The sequence below is a fragment of the Strigops habroptila genome, chromosome 1 (assembly GCF_004027225.2).
Source record: "Strigops habroptila isolate Jane chromosome 1, bStrHab1.2.pri, whole genome shotgun sequence".
NCBI classification, from domain to species: Eukaryota; Metazoa; Chordata; class Aves; order Psittaciformes; family Psittacidae; genus Strigops; species Strigops habroptila.
In genome coordinates this window covers 114,522,425-114,541,088 of record NC_044277.2, presented here as the reverse complement: position 1 = coordinate 114,541,088, position 18,664 = coordinate 114,522,425, and positions in this window count along the sequence as shown.

Below are 18,664 nucleotides of genomic sequence, written 5' to 3'. Positions count from 1 at the left end.
CTGAATAATTTTGTTGATTATGGTTAAGAAGTAAAGGCATTCAAATTTTTTTTTAGTCATGGAAAGATTTCTAGTACTATATTTTTTTTCCACTCTAATTATGTTTCTAGAAATAGATCTGTGAAATGCTGATTACACCACTTAATAGCCTCTATTTCAAAATTCAAGTGGCACTCAAGAAATTTGAAGATTCTAAAACGATTGATTTTGAATTTGGGAAGAGTCAAGGTAATGTCAAGGAGTAACAAAGCCCCCAAATAAGTGATTTTTGCTGTAAATTTTCAAGCATAACACTGGACCTGTTTGCTTATGTATTAATTTTGGTTTAAGTAAGTTTTATGAAATTGGAATATCCAACTAGGATAAAGAACAAGACACAGGGCTCAAAGACGAGTCTCTCTCTGGTACTCAAAGGATTCTATATAGCAGCTGCAGTTGAATTTTAAATACTTTCCCTGCAAGATTTTTGTTAGTCCCTCACAGCATCAGGTGGGCTGCATACAAAAGGTATGCCGACCTGACTACATCCACAGTGAGTCCTTTTCCACATTCAACCAGTGAAAATTTCCTGAGGCTTTATACCCATGTGCCAACAACCTTTCTGCTACTATCAAAAGATAGACTTCCAAAGAGGAGGAGGCCAGGCTTGATTGGCACCTGACACTGGCAAAGGCACCAACATTTATTTGTAGGCAAGTCACTCCCAAGACAGACATCTTTGCTCACTATTTCATTAGATTTCCTTTAAATCTTTGTTGGCAGTTTAATGGGACAAAACAAGGTCAGAAAGAGAAAAGGTGCCAAGCTCTAAGTGTAAGATGATCCTCTGCTCCATCTCTGCAAAAGATTTAAGAACATTTATGTCTTCAGAATACAATTATATTTGAACAGTGTGTAACAGCAAGGAAAACATTCATCAAAATACTGTATTATTAAAATTAGCTTAGATGGATTTTTAAATTGACCAGCCATTAAAAGCTATTGAAACCCACCTGATCAGCCATGAATTTTGAGAGGTCAAGTGTGACAGCTTGGCAGAACTTAAATATTGGGACTCAAATAAATGCACAGCTGAATAGAAAAGGCAGAGTTATAAATGCCAATATAATTTGCTCATGCAACCATACATAGTGGTCCGTTTCCTTAATCTTTAGACTTTATAAAGTTGCTCAAGACCACCTTGTCTTGCCTAGCAGAGTACCAGATTCCAGTTCACACACTGTAAGGGAGAGAAGTTCCTGTGGCTTGATCCATTGATTCTATTCGAAGGCCTGAGCTTCAATCTCGATCATTTTTTTTGCTTGTTCAAATTTCTCTGGGGATGAAGAGCTCACTTTAAGATCCTTGGCCCAAGGTAGGGGGCGCAGGGAGTAACCTGCTCTCTCTGCAGCCTGCTGTCTCTGAAAGGGGTGTTATAAGATGCGCTGTAGGAGACAAACCTGGCAGCAAATAAAATGGGTAAGTTTTTATGCAAAATATTTTCCTGCAAACATGAAAAGTTTCTTCTGCTTCATATTATGCACCCTCCTGGCTCCAGAAACTATTACATGAGTTGCTTACTATTATTAATGATACTATTAATATAGTTGCTACTATTTCTAAGTAATACTACTACTAATTTTGTTAGTATTGTTCATAGTAATTGGTATTGGTACAATGTTGTTCAAAGTGTAGTATAAGTTCAAAAAGTAAATGCAATATCTCTTTCATTAACAATTATCTCAATTATTAATAAATACGTCAGGAAAGAACGAAATAATTTTACCTCTGAGAAATCATTCAAATTAGCCTTTTGCACTGCTGATTCTGCCATCCTAATTCTTAATTATGTATCTAGGATTAAGAGCTGAAATCAAAAGTATATCAGGTTAAATTTAGTTAGACATATTCAACAAAAGGAAACACAGTCATTGAAACCTGTCATTGAAATATTTAAGAAGATTTAATTTGCAGATCAAGGAAAAAAAAAAGGCATAGAAAGGAAAAGGAATTAATCTACTTATTTTTATGAGCTGTTAAAGGAACTTTTTAAACTTGCACAATCAGTAGTGCCAAAGTACCAAACAAAAATTAGAGTAATACAGAACATCGCACTGATACACGAAGCATTTCCTGTGATGAACACCTGCAGACTTTTCAAATATGATGAGTTTACCATGGCTTCAGTTCCTGCTACATTGTTGGAAAGCATATTGCAATGTTGTCAATACCTTCCTGGAGAGCATAAAAATGAATATTACATTACTTAATTTGAATAGGAATTAAGTTGTTAATTAAAGTATATGTACTCAGATATTCCTTCTTCTATATCATCTATCAAAACTTTAGCCATAAAAGCCTCTAATGTTTATTTCAGCTGTATTTTTTAGAAACTACTTTTTCAACTTTCCTTTTAATTTCTTGATGGGGGAGGTTCCCCAGATTTTTCCATAACTGTTTGCTGTATCTTTTTGGAAACCCTGATGACCACTGCGCTGTGTCTCTCGCATGTTCCGGGCTGATTGTGTCTAATTAGTGGTAGGGAGATTATAGGGACATCATTGAAAATGAAACTGCTGAATTAGTAAACCAGACTACATGTTACAGGACAGCAACTAACAACTCATAAAAGGCATTCTGTCAAACTGTATGCCAAAGGTGATTCTCATAAGCACACGTGGCTTTTATTATCAATTTTTTAGCAGATAAGGTCAGTCAACTGCAATTAAAGCCTAGCATTCTACTTCAGAAATTTGCCCTTTAATGAACAAAACAGTATTACTGATTAACTGCAACAAACACTTCAAGCTTGCATTGCAAGTCTTAATTTGACAGAGGTCTGCATATTCTGCCAAATTCAGTAGCTGATTATTATGAGGAGATGAATTAGTGATACCAGAGACATTTCACCCATGGACTTGAAACCAAAAGTCTGTTATTTTTGGATATACACAAACTTCATCTGTTCTTTCCCTTTCCATTTGTGTCTCAGTAGGTTTTATATGCACAAATGTTAGTTTTATATAATATGTTTCTTTTAAAAAAAAATCATATATATTTATAAATATTCTTATAAATGCCCTTACAGCATATTTGAACGATGATATTAGAGAAAGCAGAATATTCATCAAAATCGCCATCCCAAATTTCCCTCCACTCAATTAGTAGATAAAATTCCTCTAATCAATTAGTTATGATGTGATTAATAAATTAAATTAGGAGGGAGATATCAGAAACAATATCTGGATAAAAGGATTAAACTTCATCTATTTCCATTTCCCAATGCACTGTATTCTTGCATCTCCTTGCACTGCTTCCTCAGCTTGCAAACATAACTTGTTTATCCTAGCTGACAACCAAGACAATTGATGTCTTTGAGAACAGCTCTGACTGGCTCCTCTTAAGGTTCTGTGGTTAGACAACCACAGGACTTTATTCATATTTAATAGCTCCCCATACCGAATTAGTCCTTAGCACAGTGAACAGACTTCTCTGTAATAAGCACTGCTTCTAAAGAGCACCATTTAACCAGCCAACAAACTAGAATTTACTGAAGCTATGTAATCAGTGAAACAACTCTTGCATGATTATTTTATGTATCACAATACAATTAAATTCTTTATGTTTGAAACAGAATGACAGCCATTTTAAGCCACAAGATTTGACATACAGAAGCATTACACAAAGAGTCTTTATGTTATTTAGAAAAGTAAAGGACAAAAAGGTCATTCTATGCTCTACGTGCTGTGCTCTGGCTGCTCATGTTCCTGCCAGAAAGGACAAGGTGAAGCTCTCTTACAAAATCGGAACATGGGCTGAAACCAGAAGCACCTCAGGTGGCGCTTCCACTCCCTCCTTTACAAAAGCTGGCCAGGTGATAGAACATTCCACCACAACATCCAGGTGCTGACTTCCACGAGAAAGAAGATGAAGGTGCAACCGACCCAGATACAGGCATTCTTCATGTTCACATTACCGCTGTTCTGTATGTACTCATGGATATTAAACAAAAGCCAATGAATACAACTAGCTACTTGGAAGCCTGATCGTCTCTACATAGCCTAACTGCTGAAAAATAGTGTTTTCCCACTTGGCAAAATAATTTGCTCTGGCCATGTTTTTTGATTTCATCCGGTAAATGGGTTTTCAATAGCAAAGCGTGGTAACAATATAAAAAGAACATTAAAAGGTGGAGAAGTTAACAAATGACTCATGCAAAAAATCATAATTCACGCTAACTCAATGACTCATACTAGCAGGAGAATATTTGGCCCAGAAATATATTCTTAACAATTGCAAATTGACAAGTTTCACAGTGGCATTAAAAATATCTAATTAAAACAAGTGACAAGATAATTATGAAAGAGTAAGACAAGCCAGATAAGAAAAGGGCAAGCAGAAGACATTTCGTGCCCTTATGAGGATTTTATAATCTGGTCTATAGTTTTTTTTACATGTTTCTTTTGTAAAGAAGTACAATTATAGACTTGTATTGGGATTGGGATTGTCAAAACTTTTTGATCAACTCCTAAGGAACTAAGTTTAGGCAGTACAAGATAAAGTGCTACTAAGAACTAAAAAGTAAATGAAGAGAGAAAAAAAAATAAAGATAGATAATGAATAAGTGATCAGCTTCAATGCCTCAAGGTAATGTACTTTGAGGAGTGAGATATTCTACTACACTTTGTAATGATATGAGAAAGGTGATGAATAATGAGATGAAATGGCAATTTATTCAAGGTCAGTCAATACTAAAGACAGCAATACAAAATTTAGTGGGACTTACCAACCTCTATAAACGTCTAAAGAGCCATGACAGTTTTGTCTTTAACATGCAATGCTGTATAAAAACACACAGTTGACTGAGTTAAGCCAGCTTTCTGCTGCAAATTTTACTGACAAGAGACAGCTGTTACAAGTAAATACTTAAACAAAAAAACTCCAACACAACCAAACAACAAAAAACAAAACACAATTTTAAAGAGACTGCAAGGGGCATCAAAGAGATCTATTTAAATATATGATGTAAAAGAGAACAACAGCAAGAAAAGAACTCCATAAAACACTTCAGCCACACTGTGTTATGGAGCAGCTAGCAAAAATGTAACAAGATTTGTTGATTTTTAAAAGGAAAATTAAATTTCAAATAAAACAATAAGAAACTAACACCAGCAGCCTGTTACAAATTTCTGCAGCTCTGCTGTATGAATACAGAGTGATGACCAATTATATGGAAGAAAACATAACTAGCATAACCATGAACCTTTGCATATTAAGTCTGGACCGCTACCAAAACTGAGACCACTAGAACAACTGTGATCCTGAAGCAAAACCTTTTCCTTGGTTTGTCTGTCCTCTGTACTACAAGATCCTCTGAGGTGCATGTGGAAAAACATGATGCTGATTTGCGGAAGAGTATCCCCAAATTAGGATCCTTTCTTATTTGGAATAAAACCTCAGAATGTCATGATCTTCTCTCAAAGCAGATTCAAAAACCACAGAAAAATATGAAGTGTGTTTAGACAGTTTTCAGCATCAAATTTTAGCTAAGGAAAAGAGCCAAAGAGCCTCAGAGTCCCACAGCTGAAAGTTCTTAACCCTACCAAACCCCAATACTAAACCAAACCTTCTTTCTTGGTAACTGTTTTCATATTAACTTTCTAAAAATACAAGTAAAATTGTAAGAAATATCTAACAAAAGAGCACAGCCATTTCCACTAGAAATGAGAATAAAAGACCCTGCAAAGCAGTGCAATGTTGAAGCTTACAATAACTGTTGTGCAGAATTTGATCAGATCCTGCATTTCCTTCATTCCCATTTGGCCACAGATTTTCAGTTGTTCATTGTATTTTACAGGCAAATTTCACAATTTTACCACAACTTACTGCAGATCCAAAAAAACCCCCAAAACCAAACAAGCCTGTTCCTGATTCTTGGACTGGTATTTTAACAAAAATTGTTAACCAAAGAAATCTCATCAGTTGCTCAGTGAAGGACAGAAAGTACAGACCACTCCTCCCATGTCATTTTTACGTATATCCGTGTGTCAAAACAGAACTACAATAGTGATTAGTCTGAAATCTAGGACAACCTAGAACCATAAAGACAAAAAAGGCATATGAAATCATGTTTGGGCCAGTTTACCAGATCTGCTAAGATTTTGGAAAATCACTGCAGATTAACGTTGCCTGCTTTGGCAAATACACATCTGGTGTTATTTTTACACTTAAAACTGCATCAGACTTACCGATTTAATCTCAAGAGGTACATAGCAACCCATTCTGAAAATACCTTGCGTTTACCCAGATCTCAGCGATCCCAGGACTCCTGAAGAGAAAGAAACAGTTAATGGTGGGTAATTAGAATTTTGTTCCTGTTACGCAAAACCCAAAGTAAGCAAACAGATGTCCTGGTTTAACCCCAGCCGGCAACTAAGCACCACACAGCCGCTTCCTCACTCCCCCTGGTGGGATAGGGGAAGAATAGGATGATGGGAGGAGAAAACTGAGGAGAAGAATAGAGACAGTAGGAAAGGAAAAAAAGAGAGGAGACAGAACTTGAAAAAGCCAAAAAGAGAAACTAGAGCTTGGGGTTACGGCCTCCAGTGTTGGACAGCAACCACAAATGAGGCTTCCCTGGCTGACTACACGGAGCTAACAGCTGCTTCATATTGCTCGGTTGAGAGAAAGTAGCCAAAGCTTATAGACAAAATATGAACTTCAGAGAAAGAACAGCTCAGAAAGACATGGACATAGATAAAAGGAGGTAAACAGCAGATATACAAGAAAAAAATGGGCAAAAGTTAAGTAGGGGAAATTAAAAGCAAGCACAAATCAAAGTTTTGATCACGTCTGCGGGTTTTTTAGAGGAATATAATGAAAACCACATTTGAGTATAAACATGAGTTAATATTACAGTTGTGACTAAGAGCTGGGGGTCTGGCAGGTGGATTACAGGGGAGTGTGGGAGTCACGCATTAGTTCAAAGCTGTGCAGGGCTAAGCTGCTTTAGGAGGAATTTCAGAATATTTCCAGTTAATACTAAATGTAAGGATTCCTGCAGTATTCCCATAGGATTCTATCATTTTTTAGGTCAATTTTGGTGTGCAGCTTCAAAAACTGTAAGTGATCTACAAACCAATATGAGAACTTACTTTGCTACTAGCAAAATATTAACATGAATAACCAGCTGGTGAAATTACTTTCATATTTAGAAAAAAATATTTTAAAAAATTAAAACTTTCTACCAGCATAAAATTGTACCTGCTTTACCACATCAGTTTTGGGACTCTGAAATTGTGGGCTAAATGATACCACTGGGGGGATTGGCGGGGGGAGAAGGTCCTATTTTTCTTTCCAGACCAGGTTCTTACAAGCTTTCTTTTCAGAATTTCTCCTCTGCACTTTTATCTACTGATATTTGCCTAACACCAAAGTCCAGTTTGACCATTTCAGTTATACTTCCACTTCCAAAGATTGCACTATATCCAGGTAAGAAGTTTATCTCTTTTATTTTAATGCTTCCATTTCTTTTGTACTTGGTCCTAAAGAATACCAATGTTTAGGCTGAGTTAGCAGCAACACAGGATGGGACAGCAGGCTGAGCAGGACACGATAACAAAATTCTTATGCTTCAGGTTACATTTAGAACTCATCTTCTGTCCAAGGAAGAGCAGAGACCGCTATGGGCTGAGATTCTAGCAGGAGTTTTTGACAAGATGGAATCTCACTTATCATTAGATCATAAATCATCACTTATCTCAGGCCCAAGCAGATGGGCCTGAGAGCAGAGGTTTAGGCCACCTGGTAAACCCATGTTAGGAATAGTCTGATTGACCCAAGGTTGAAACTTTCCTTATGAGCCCTGTCCTACCTCACTTGGGTCTTATGAAATACTATCAGAAGGTATTCTTAAGCAACACACACACACACAAAAAAACAAAGGGTTCTTCCTAGCAGACCCATCTTCAATGTGAAATCACATTCCCATCTGTGTATGAATATTTATGACTACTCATATTGGACCTGTACCAGATGTGGAAAATCTGACTTCAGCCCTCTTTATTAATGTATCTTTCATTAACACTCTTTGTTAATGCATCCTTCATTACCAGACACAGGCTTAACATGGCATGGTAGCACGACACAGATGCATTGGTCTCCCTGTCCCTTAATAATGCTACAATGACACATTTCCCAGACAAATCATGGCTTCAGAAATCCTCTATTATATCATGGTTATGTCCAACTTGACTTACTCATTTTATATTAAGTATTCCTAAAATTGGGTGCTTTTATTAATACCTCAGGAATATAGAGCTCCTTTAACTGGTCTTCCAGTAATTTCACTGAGCCGTCAAAATGTCATTTCAATGACATATACATTGAAAAAATCATTTCAATGTGAAATCAGCCTTTGTATCTTCCATCAGCTAGTGAAATAAAGATATTTCTATCAGTGGTTTTGAAATATGTGGTATCAGTTCAGATGTTTGTCAACAAAATTAGCAAAGCAAACTCACTTCTAGGAGAAAGCAATCAAATAGTTATCATCCTCATTCTCCCCAAGAAGACCCAATTTTGTTTTGAATAGTTCTGTGAAGCTGAAAAATATTAGCAAAGTAAGGAAATTGTTAGATAATATTATTTATATTATTGTGACAAGGAGGTTTGAGTTCTGGAACTGCATATGGATGTAATAGTGCTCACCATACCACTCCAAAACCTCGCAAGCTCAGCAAAAACAAAAGCAATGTCAGGTCTATGGAACTAGAATATTACTATGGGTACAATCCTACTGTACACTAAGCAATTAAAACTTCTTCTGACTAGTACCTCACAAACATTGTTATTCTGAATCTACTGGGATCTGTAGAGGGAAAATGACTGAGGGGAAACATTTTAACAGGCTTCAAATATATAAATAGCTGCTGCAAAGAATCAAAAATCCTTTTCATACTGAGTAAGATGTCCTGAGTTTAAACTGCACAATTGAAGCTTTACAACAGGATATTGAAACACTACCTCAATACTTCAGGAGGATGCATGGTCTTTATCAGTAATCATCTTAAAGAACAAGCTGGACAAACTTAGAATAGAAAACTGCAGGCAAAGGACCTATCTTAGTGAAAGGAGAATGGACCACAGAACATCTAGGACCACCTTCCAGTCATATTTTGCTACTATTGATGACCAATGAAAACCCTTCTCCCCCTCCTCCAACCTTACTCTGCCAATAATTATTTCAGAATCAATTTCCACTTAGAAGATTTTAAAGGCTAATCCCTTTCTTTCCTGTGCATACGGTGATTAGATGGTCTCCCATCTCACTAGTTCTTTTAAGCATTAAGATATTTTAAGGATTACTTACAGCTGCTTTTGCTTGGGATCCAATAAGGGTTTTAAAGCTTGTAACAGCTTGCTCAGATTAAGCAGCCCAACATTTGCCTGGTTTCCTATTTTATACCTCCTTTCATCATCAGAGGTGTTTGGAACAAAATCTGTTTCCAACATTACTTTTCCACAAGAGAGTAATTACAATAAACAATCAATGTTAAAATATTGAAGGGTATCCATTGTTATATTTACATAGCAAACTAATAAAAGCCCTAAAGTTACTAAATATTTAAAATCAGATCACAAGGTTACTTATTTACAGAGAATTAACTCAAGATCTATTATTTGCAAATATATTTAAGTATAGATATATAAATATACTCCCCCAAACTGCAGCAGAGGGGAGTAAACAAGTGGCTGGTGGGTTCTTAATTGCCAACTGGGGTCAACCCACCATATAGAGAAAGCTCTAAGACCAGAAAAGCCCTGTGGTTTTGTTTGGTTGGGGTTTTTTTGTTTGTTTTTCAAATACAATAGAAACAATATAATATCTATTCTCGTGAGATTTCCTTAATTTGAGGCTGCAATCTCATAAAAACCAGATAGCGAAATAACAGCTGGTTCTGAAGATTACTCAGGTGCAACCTATAAATAACAATCAAATAATATACATTTATGTACATACTGGACCTGTATCTATCAATCCCAGACTGACCGAATTCATACTTTCAAAGAAACATTGCCATGACTGTGTAGGTCTAATTTGTTTTCATCCAACATAGAATTGCTGTGACTATAAAGCTAGAGCATGATGCATGCAAAGTTAGTGTATAACATTTTTGCTTTTGGCTGTTTAGAGCAACAGAGTTTTTAATTTTCTAGGTTTCTGTTGTAGTATCCATTCAATTGATGAAGTTCAACTGGAAACATTCTTATGAAAATGGGTTTAGTAGTGATATTTCATTTAAAAGACTTTTTGCACTTGAATTGCAACCTGTATCATATAACTGGCCTCTGATATTTTTTTCCCCTAAAACTCTTTAAACACCTCTTAAAACTCCTAATAATGTCAGCTTTTACACACACAGAAACTACATAAATATAAAGAATTTATTTTAAGTAAAAAAACATATTTAAAAACAGGTGCTACACTCACTTGGGTCATAGGAATCCATAAATCCAGATGGACCGTAATCTGTTGTTATGGATAATAAACGGAAGTTATCTGTATTGCACACACCTACAATTAAACAAGAAGAAACAGAAGTTAAAATTCCACTTGAACCCTGTGGTCACTAGAAAATCTGCTGTGAAATAGATTCACTGAATCTGCAGAACTTTGGAGCAGTTACCTTTCAGAAATCAGACTCTGGAAAATCAAGCTGTCTCTCGCACTCTTAACCTGGCATGCATTTCAAGCATGAAAAACCGTTCGCTGCATTATCTTGCGTCTGATTTCTACACCTAGGTGGCACTGTGTCCTTTTCCTTTCAGTGCTGCACAGTATTGAAACAGCATCTTACAAACCGGTCATTAGTTGCTTCCTTACAAGTTCGCCATGTGCTGTATTAGCAAGACAATGCTATTTTATTATTCATAATATAAATCTGAAGCAAAGGTGGTCAGCACTGTATCCTATACACTATAAAAGGCTATGTTTTCAATAGATGCATCAAATTCAAAGCAATTCAACTCATATATGACGCCAACACATGGTCTTTGTACATCCGACTATTCCAACTATTTTGAGAACTACTGCTCCTATATTCTTGCTTCTGTCAGAAACAGTCATGATTTGAAAGATCGGAACGTAGTCCAGCCATAAAAAAAACTTTCTATATTAATGCATAACAGATACTGCTGTAGGCGAAGACATCAGAACTGAAGAACAAAGTGATAAATAAATGCCATCTTTAAGTATATGACCATAAAAAGTCACTCCTGTAAAGCCACTGCCATCAACTGCAGCTTATCATGTGCAAACCCCACAGACATCCACAACACAATCAGATCTGCAGTCTCTAATACGACTGTAGAGAAAAATTCCTAAAATCAAATGCATCTTTTACGTCAAGTCCTCTGAATCAAAAATAGGGACTACAATAAATATCATAAACATCTGACTCACTTTAGAAATATGTCATACATTCTATTTTTAAATGTGTATCTCTGTCTGTCAGGACCTTTCATTCACATTCTAAATTATGCGACTGCACAATAGCCTTATCCAGAAAAGACTATATATGGTTAAATAAGTACATACAGATGCCCTAAAAGCAATTAAAAAGTAAAAAAAAGAAATACATATACCAGAGTATATACTATATACATATACATACCAGAGCATATACTATATATACGAAATGTATATTAGCAAAAGAAAATTTGTCACTTTATGACCACTGTTCACTTAAAATCTGAGCAGAAAGAGGGGGAAAAAAAAAACCCAAACCAAAAAACAACAACAGATAATGGAAGCTTCCCAATAAACATTTCCCCAAGGAAAAGTGGTGAAAAATGTGCATATTTGAAAGAAAAAAGATTTCAAGAATCAGTTTTACTGAAAAGAATTAACAAACTTTGCTAACAAAACCTGGAAGCTTACTTCAAATTTTAAAACCTTCTAAAACTTGAAACTTTGAAAAGCCTTGTATAGTTTTTCTTCACATGCTTGCACAAAATAACTTTTTTTAAAAGACTTACATCTTTGCAGATCTAAAGCTTTAAAGAGGAGCTGCTGGCATTTAGTATATTTAGGAGCTCGCTGTAGAACCCTCCTGTGGTCAGAGCCAGCCGGGGCCACTGGCACAGGAACCTGTAAGCACCATCTACGTGTGGGGTAGAGCAGCCTGGGCAAGGATTGGACCTGGGCAAAGGCTGCATGGCTGCGCACATAAACATTTAGATTTTACCTTCTAATCAGGTTGTTGGAGCAAATCACTGAATTCTCCTCAAACTGTGATGATTTTATCAGAGTATCTAGCACCTAACCTTCAGAAGGGTGTCCAACCTACTGATTTTAGCTGGTTGCTCCAAGACATCTCTTTTAGGAGGACCTCCTCAGAGGAGGAAGCACAGTCACACTAGCCTTGGCCTGCTCTTCCTGAGGCCCCCTCCAAAACAGGCAGAAAGGAGTTGTCTGCAACTGATCTTTACTTGCTCTTTAAATCCAATGGGTTACAATTATTTTAACCCAAAAAACCCCAACCAAAGCAAAATTTAAAATCTGTTCTTTAATTCGGTCTTTCAGTTTTATAACTAAAATCTGCTGTGAGATAAAAAACAAAGACAGCATAGAGAGATGCTGGAATTTAAACTGAATTATCAGTTACTACAATGTACTACTGCTGCTCATTTTTAAGCACCGCAGAACAATTTGTATTGCTCCTGAGGAGAAATGACCAACTTTTAAATATTTACAGTAGACCAAAAATTTCTCATGCTAATTGCTTGACAGACAGACTTCTCTGGTTCTGCATGTTTCTGGAGAGAATACTTTATACAAAATACTTATGGCAGTGATTTATTTCATATTTCTGTTAACTCAGCTTCACAGACAACTATGAGAAATGTAGGAACTTACGCTTTAAATTTGCAAATCTTTCCCAAACAACTCTCCCACTAGTGCTTAGTTACCGGAACTATTTCAGCTGTAAGACTTTTCTCATTTTGTAAAATCCAGGCCCAGGTGGTTTTACCCTTATGAGGTAAGATCTTTTGTACGCTTGCATAAAACCAGCAGGTTATCATTCTAAATTATGCAATCTTCCTTTCTAAGTAATTTATGTTTCAATTCCAACTGTATATATGCATTGTAATATATATTTGATTGTTAAGAAAAATAATATAGTTACTTTGAAGATTAAATCCAACCTTTTTAAGTCCAGTTCCCCAGAATGAGCTAAGATTTCTAAGGATCCTATACAAAACCATGATTTGGCAAGACGTAGCACTATTGCACCTTAAATATAGACACATGTTTAAGTGTAAACAGAGTATGAGCAAAATAAAACAGTTCCACAGTAAAAGCTGTCATCTGTTGTTTCTATAGATGCAGAATTTATATATGCATAGTCAAACTGGTATCTTTGTAAGTATGCTTACTGCATAACAGATGAGTATGTATAATATCACATTACTACACATAATTTTAATGATAAAGCTTCATTTGCTATACCAGCAGACACAGGCAAAATGCCAGTACTGCATTAATACTACAGTTACTCCAAAGATGCTAGCAACAAAGAAAGAACAAACATAAACAGATTCTTCCCTACACTGTGTCATCCCACTCTTTTTCAGAGAGGTGTAAATGATGTAGCAGTGGGACAGCCCATCATCCTATTGTTCCCACCATCCTAGTATTGCTATCAGAACAATGGAAAATTTCCCTACTTTTCAGTACCATTTTTGTAATGGCAGATGAAAATAAAAATTATACCCCTACAAAACATATGCCACAGTCATAGCAGATCTGTTCCTAGGGCTTCATTTCTTTAACTAAGATATGTTTAAGACGGATTTTCTCTGAAGAGGTTTTATATCTTAATAAATGAAATGAAGCCTAGTTAGTACTTTTTATTACATATATATGACATTAAAATTCATTTTTGCAATGGAGAATTAAGTTACAGTCTTGCAACCTATTATTCATATTATTTTGAAATATGTTCATTACCTCTTAATATTTCCATTATAAAACTGGTGTCTCTGCACATCATCATCACTTACAACTAAACTGTAACAAGCAAGGAAAATCATTAACAACTTATTTCAGGAAAAATAATTTACAATGAAGATTAGGTCATATTTTGTATAACTTCATTTCTTTTATAAAAAGAAAGATCTTTTTGCTGGCATAGCTTTGTATTTGTAAATGATGCTGTCAAACAGTAAGCTGAGGCTTACCAAGCTTCACTAGCAAGATGAGTTTGTTTTGTATTTATACAATGTTGTCCAATTTCCATTACTTACCCCCCATCGTGGGGACAGGGTTGCATTCAAAAAAAGTCCTGCATCCATTTGGAACCTCAGTGACTTATAAGTGTGATGAGTCACAATTATAAGTCACAACTTCCCCAAGGACAACAGCAAAATTAGGACAGCGAAATTAGAAACCAAAATCTTGCATCAGATAGAGGTTGCCCTTTACTTGAGCCAAAACTGTTGTCTCAGGAACTCTGGGGACAGATCTGCAACCTTTAGCAATCAGAAACACATAAAGATACATACACCCCTACTATAAAAATAGTTTTCAAATGGTCCCTTGTAGTTGGTAAGTACATTACTCGAGAGAAGACAGCAGGAGACCAGAGGTACATTCAATCGGTTAACAGAGCACTGAAATCGCTCTTACACCAGAGAAGCTGGAACAGCGTTCACAGAAGGACAGACAGATTATATCCCTCCCTGCCCCTGGCTCTAGCTTAAGGGCTGGACTTTACACTCCCAAGTGCTCTGCTGGCTGTTTTGCATGAACATCAAGCTCAATGCAAGTAAGGGCCACTCTGAAAACTATACATATTGGCTCACTTTTTTGACCTAATGTGTAACACTGCTCACTGATAGTCCCAGTATGTGACTAAAAAGGTACCATATGAAGAAGTGTTCTTTATTTGGCAGTACAGCCATAAACTGTAGCACCCCATGGCGAACACAGTGCTTAAAATTAATAGAGCAAACCAACCTGCTGGGTGTTCTGGGATAAGCCGTAAGGCTTTCCCCCACACTTCTGCCAAGACCTCTGTAAGAGCATCCCACCAGCCTCAGTATAACAGCTCCCCATTGGGAAGAATATGGGTATCAGCTGGGGTTTTTCCAAATGAAGTCTTGAAAACAGTCTGGAAAGGCTGTACAGCAGTTAAGAGCCAGGCATTTAACAAATTTGCCAGCAGAGAACTAAAGCACACTGTGTACTCTATAGAATTCGTGCACAACTAAGGAGTAATTTCATATTGTTTTCGCACTGAACAATTTGTTGAGACAACAGCCAAGAAAGGCTATAACCTTGCCAGATGCTTTCCTGCTGATATGCAGACACATTTAAAGTTTTACATTAACAGCGAAAAGCAAAGGGTCTCAAGGTGAAATCAGCGAATAAACCATCAAAAATGTCATTTACAAACACTGCACTTCAACAGAACAAATGTGTTAGAATTAATGCTAGAGAGATTTGCAGACACTTTGCAAATATAGACACCTAGCAATGTGGCAGCTGAGTACAGGCCTTTTCTGCAGAACATTTACTTTTGTTAAAGCCTGAAATCCAGGAGTACAGACATTAGACTGTTTGGAACACAAAACAAACTTGACATTTTAAACGCCATCATCTGAAAAATTCAGTTTACTTAGTTTTGAGAAAATCATGCAAATGAATGAATGTATTAGTCTTCTAATGAGGAGTGGATGAAAAGACAAAAGAAAGCTCATCGGTCAGGATTAAAGGGAGAGCAGGGACAGGTGACATTACAGTGGGGGTCTGCTACAGGCCACCTGACCAGTAAGACCGAGGGGATGAGGCACTCTATAGACAGACAGGTGCAGCCACATGTTCGCAAGCTGTGGTCCTCATCAGGGACTTCAACCACCCTGGTATCTGTTGGAGGGTAACAGCACAGGGCATAAGCAATCCAGGAGGTCCCTTGAATGCAGTGATGATAATGTCCTTCTCCAAGTGACAGAGGAGCCAATGAGGAGAAGGGCTGTGCTGGACCCTGTTCGCACCAACAGGGAGGGGCTGATGAGGAGCGTGAAGCTCGAGAGCAGCCTTGGTTGCAGTGACCATGAAATGGTGGAGTTCAAGATCCTGAGAGCAGCAAGGAAGGCACGCAGCAAGCTCACGACCCTGGACTTCAGGAGAACAGACTTCAGCCTCTTCAAGGATCTGCTTGGTAGAATACCATGGGATAAAGAAGACAACCTAGAGAGAAGAGTGGCCCAAGAAAGCTGATTAATATTCAAGGATCACCTCCTCCAAGCTCAGGAGGGATGCATCCTGACAAAAACGAAGTCAGGCAAAATTCCAGGAGGCCTGTATGGATAAACAAAATGCTCATGGACAAACACAAACACAAAAAGGAAGGCTACAGAGCATGGAAGCAAGGATGGGAGGAATACAGAGAAAATATCCAAACAGCCAGAGATCAGGTTAGGAAAGCTAAAGCCCTGATAGAACTACAAGTGGCAAGGGACATCACGGGCAACAAGAAAAGTTTCTGTAGGTATATGGGGGTTAGAAGGAAGACAAGGGAAAATTCAGGCCCTCTCCGGAAGGAAACAGGAGACCTGGTTACCTGGGACATGGAGAAGGCTGAGTGTCATGGTACTGAGGTACTCAACAACTTTTTTGCTTCAGTCTTAAGGCAAAGGCAGGGACTACGAGATTGAAGAACTGCCTGCTGTAGGAGAAGATCAGGTTCAGGACCATTCAAGGAACCTGAATGTGCACAAGTCCATGGGACCTGATAAGATGCACCCATGGGCCCTGAGGGAACTGGTGGGTGAAGTGGTAAGCCACTATCCATCCTATTTGAGAAGTCATGGCAGTCTAGTGAAGTTCCCACTGACTGGAAAACAGGGAATGTAATCCCAGTTTTTAAAAAGAGAAAAAAGGAAGATCCAAGGAACTACAGGCCAGTCAGTCCCACCTCAGTTCCCCAGAAGAACATGAAGCAGATCCTCCTGGAAACTGAGCTAAGGCACATGGAAAATAAGAAGGTAACTGATGACAGCCAATATGGCTTCACTTAAGGGCAAACTGTGCCTGAAAAATTTGGTGATCTTCTAGAACAGGCTGTGGATACCCCATCCCTGGAAGTGTTCAAAGGCCAGGTTGGATGGGGCTTGAAGCAACCTGGTCTAGTAGAAGGTGTCCCTGCCTATTGCAGGGAGTTGGAACTAGATGCTCTTTAAGGACCCTCCAATTCAAACCATTCTGTGATTATATGATTCTTTGGTTAAAACAGAATTAGTTTTAAATTATTTTTGTTTACAAAATCTTGCTCTCTGCTCAAGGGGTGTTTGCACAAATAAGGAATACCTACATTCAGTCCTACCTCCAATATTAACACCTATACACCTGACTTTTTTCCTACCAGTCATAAAAATTCCAACTAGATGATTATGCCAATACAGAAATAGCCACTTTCAATATCTTCCTGCTTGGCTTGGTTCTAGAAAAATACATCCAAATGCTTAGCTCTAGTGTAATAAAAGACTCACTTATTGACCATGTAAAATGTATTAACAGACTCACTGATTAGCCACATATGCTCAAGGTATTATTATTATCCTTTACAAAGCAGCAGTCTAGTCCTGATGGTGAGTAATAAGGGAGAGAACAATTTCAAGTTTTTTAAGAGAAGAAAATCCTGCTTGCAGTATCATAAAAGCTGGAGAGAGAAATTAGTGTCAGATATAAGCACTTGATCTAACTTCAACTTTCAACTTTCTTTACAAAATGAACCAGATTTCAGATTAAGGTAATTCAGTTTTAAAAGTGAACAAGAATGGTTCACTGCAAGACACAGCACGGAATATTATATTTAAACAAAGTAATACTTTAAAGCATACCAAAGTGAATAGATTAATTGCTGGAGCTCATTATTACTGCAAAGTTTTATCCAAAAATCTGCAAAACTGCAGGGATATATTTTTTTTTCTGATTGTATACATATGAAAACAAAGCTCTCCCCTCCTGGAATCACTGTCCTGCTTTACTGATGCTTAGTGAAACTCAGTCATAAAATTACCTGTAAATAAGGATACTGTGAGAAAGAAAACACCTAGCAGCTCTGCCTGTAGGAATTCCAAGATAGCGCATGGCCTCACTACACAAAAACTCTCGCACAGAAGACTGAAGCACAGCTCTTCCATTGCCATTCCTATGGAGAACAGAGAAACAAGGAGTAGGTCATAAAATGAAAGCAAATTTCAAAAAGAAAACATCCAATTTTGATATTCATAGATTAACTGCAACTTACTTGGAGTATGGGGTCTTTCCTGACCCTTTTAACTGTAGTTCCCACCTCTCACCATGCCTGCAAAAACACCACAAGCATTTCTAACAGTACACCTCAAGCTATCCATGAATCAGCAAAATAGAATACTGAGTTGAATCAGTCACTCAAAAGTCACACCTGTTCATATATACTCCGATCAAGTGGGCTCTTCATCACGCAGCTGACCTGCCCAGCTGCCAAACTGACAAAAACGAAAATCAAAGTTATTTTCTTCTACCATTCATAGCAGTTACACTGTAAACAGTACGAGCTACACGTAGGTTTTCTGTGATCTACACAATATAATGAGACATTTGCTCAGGTAGTCATTAAGATGTTGATCCCTAAAG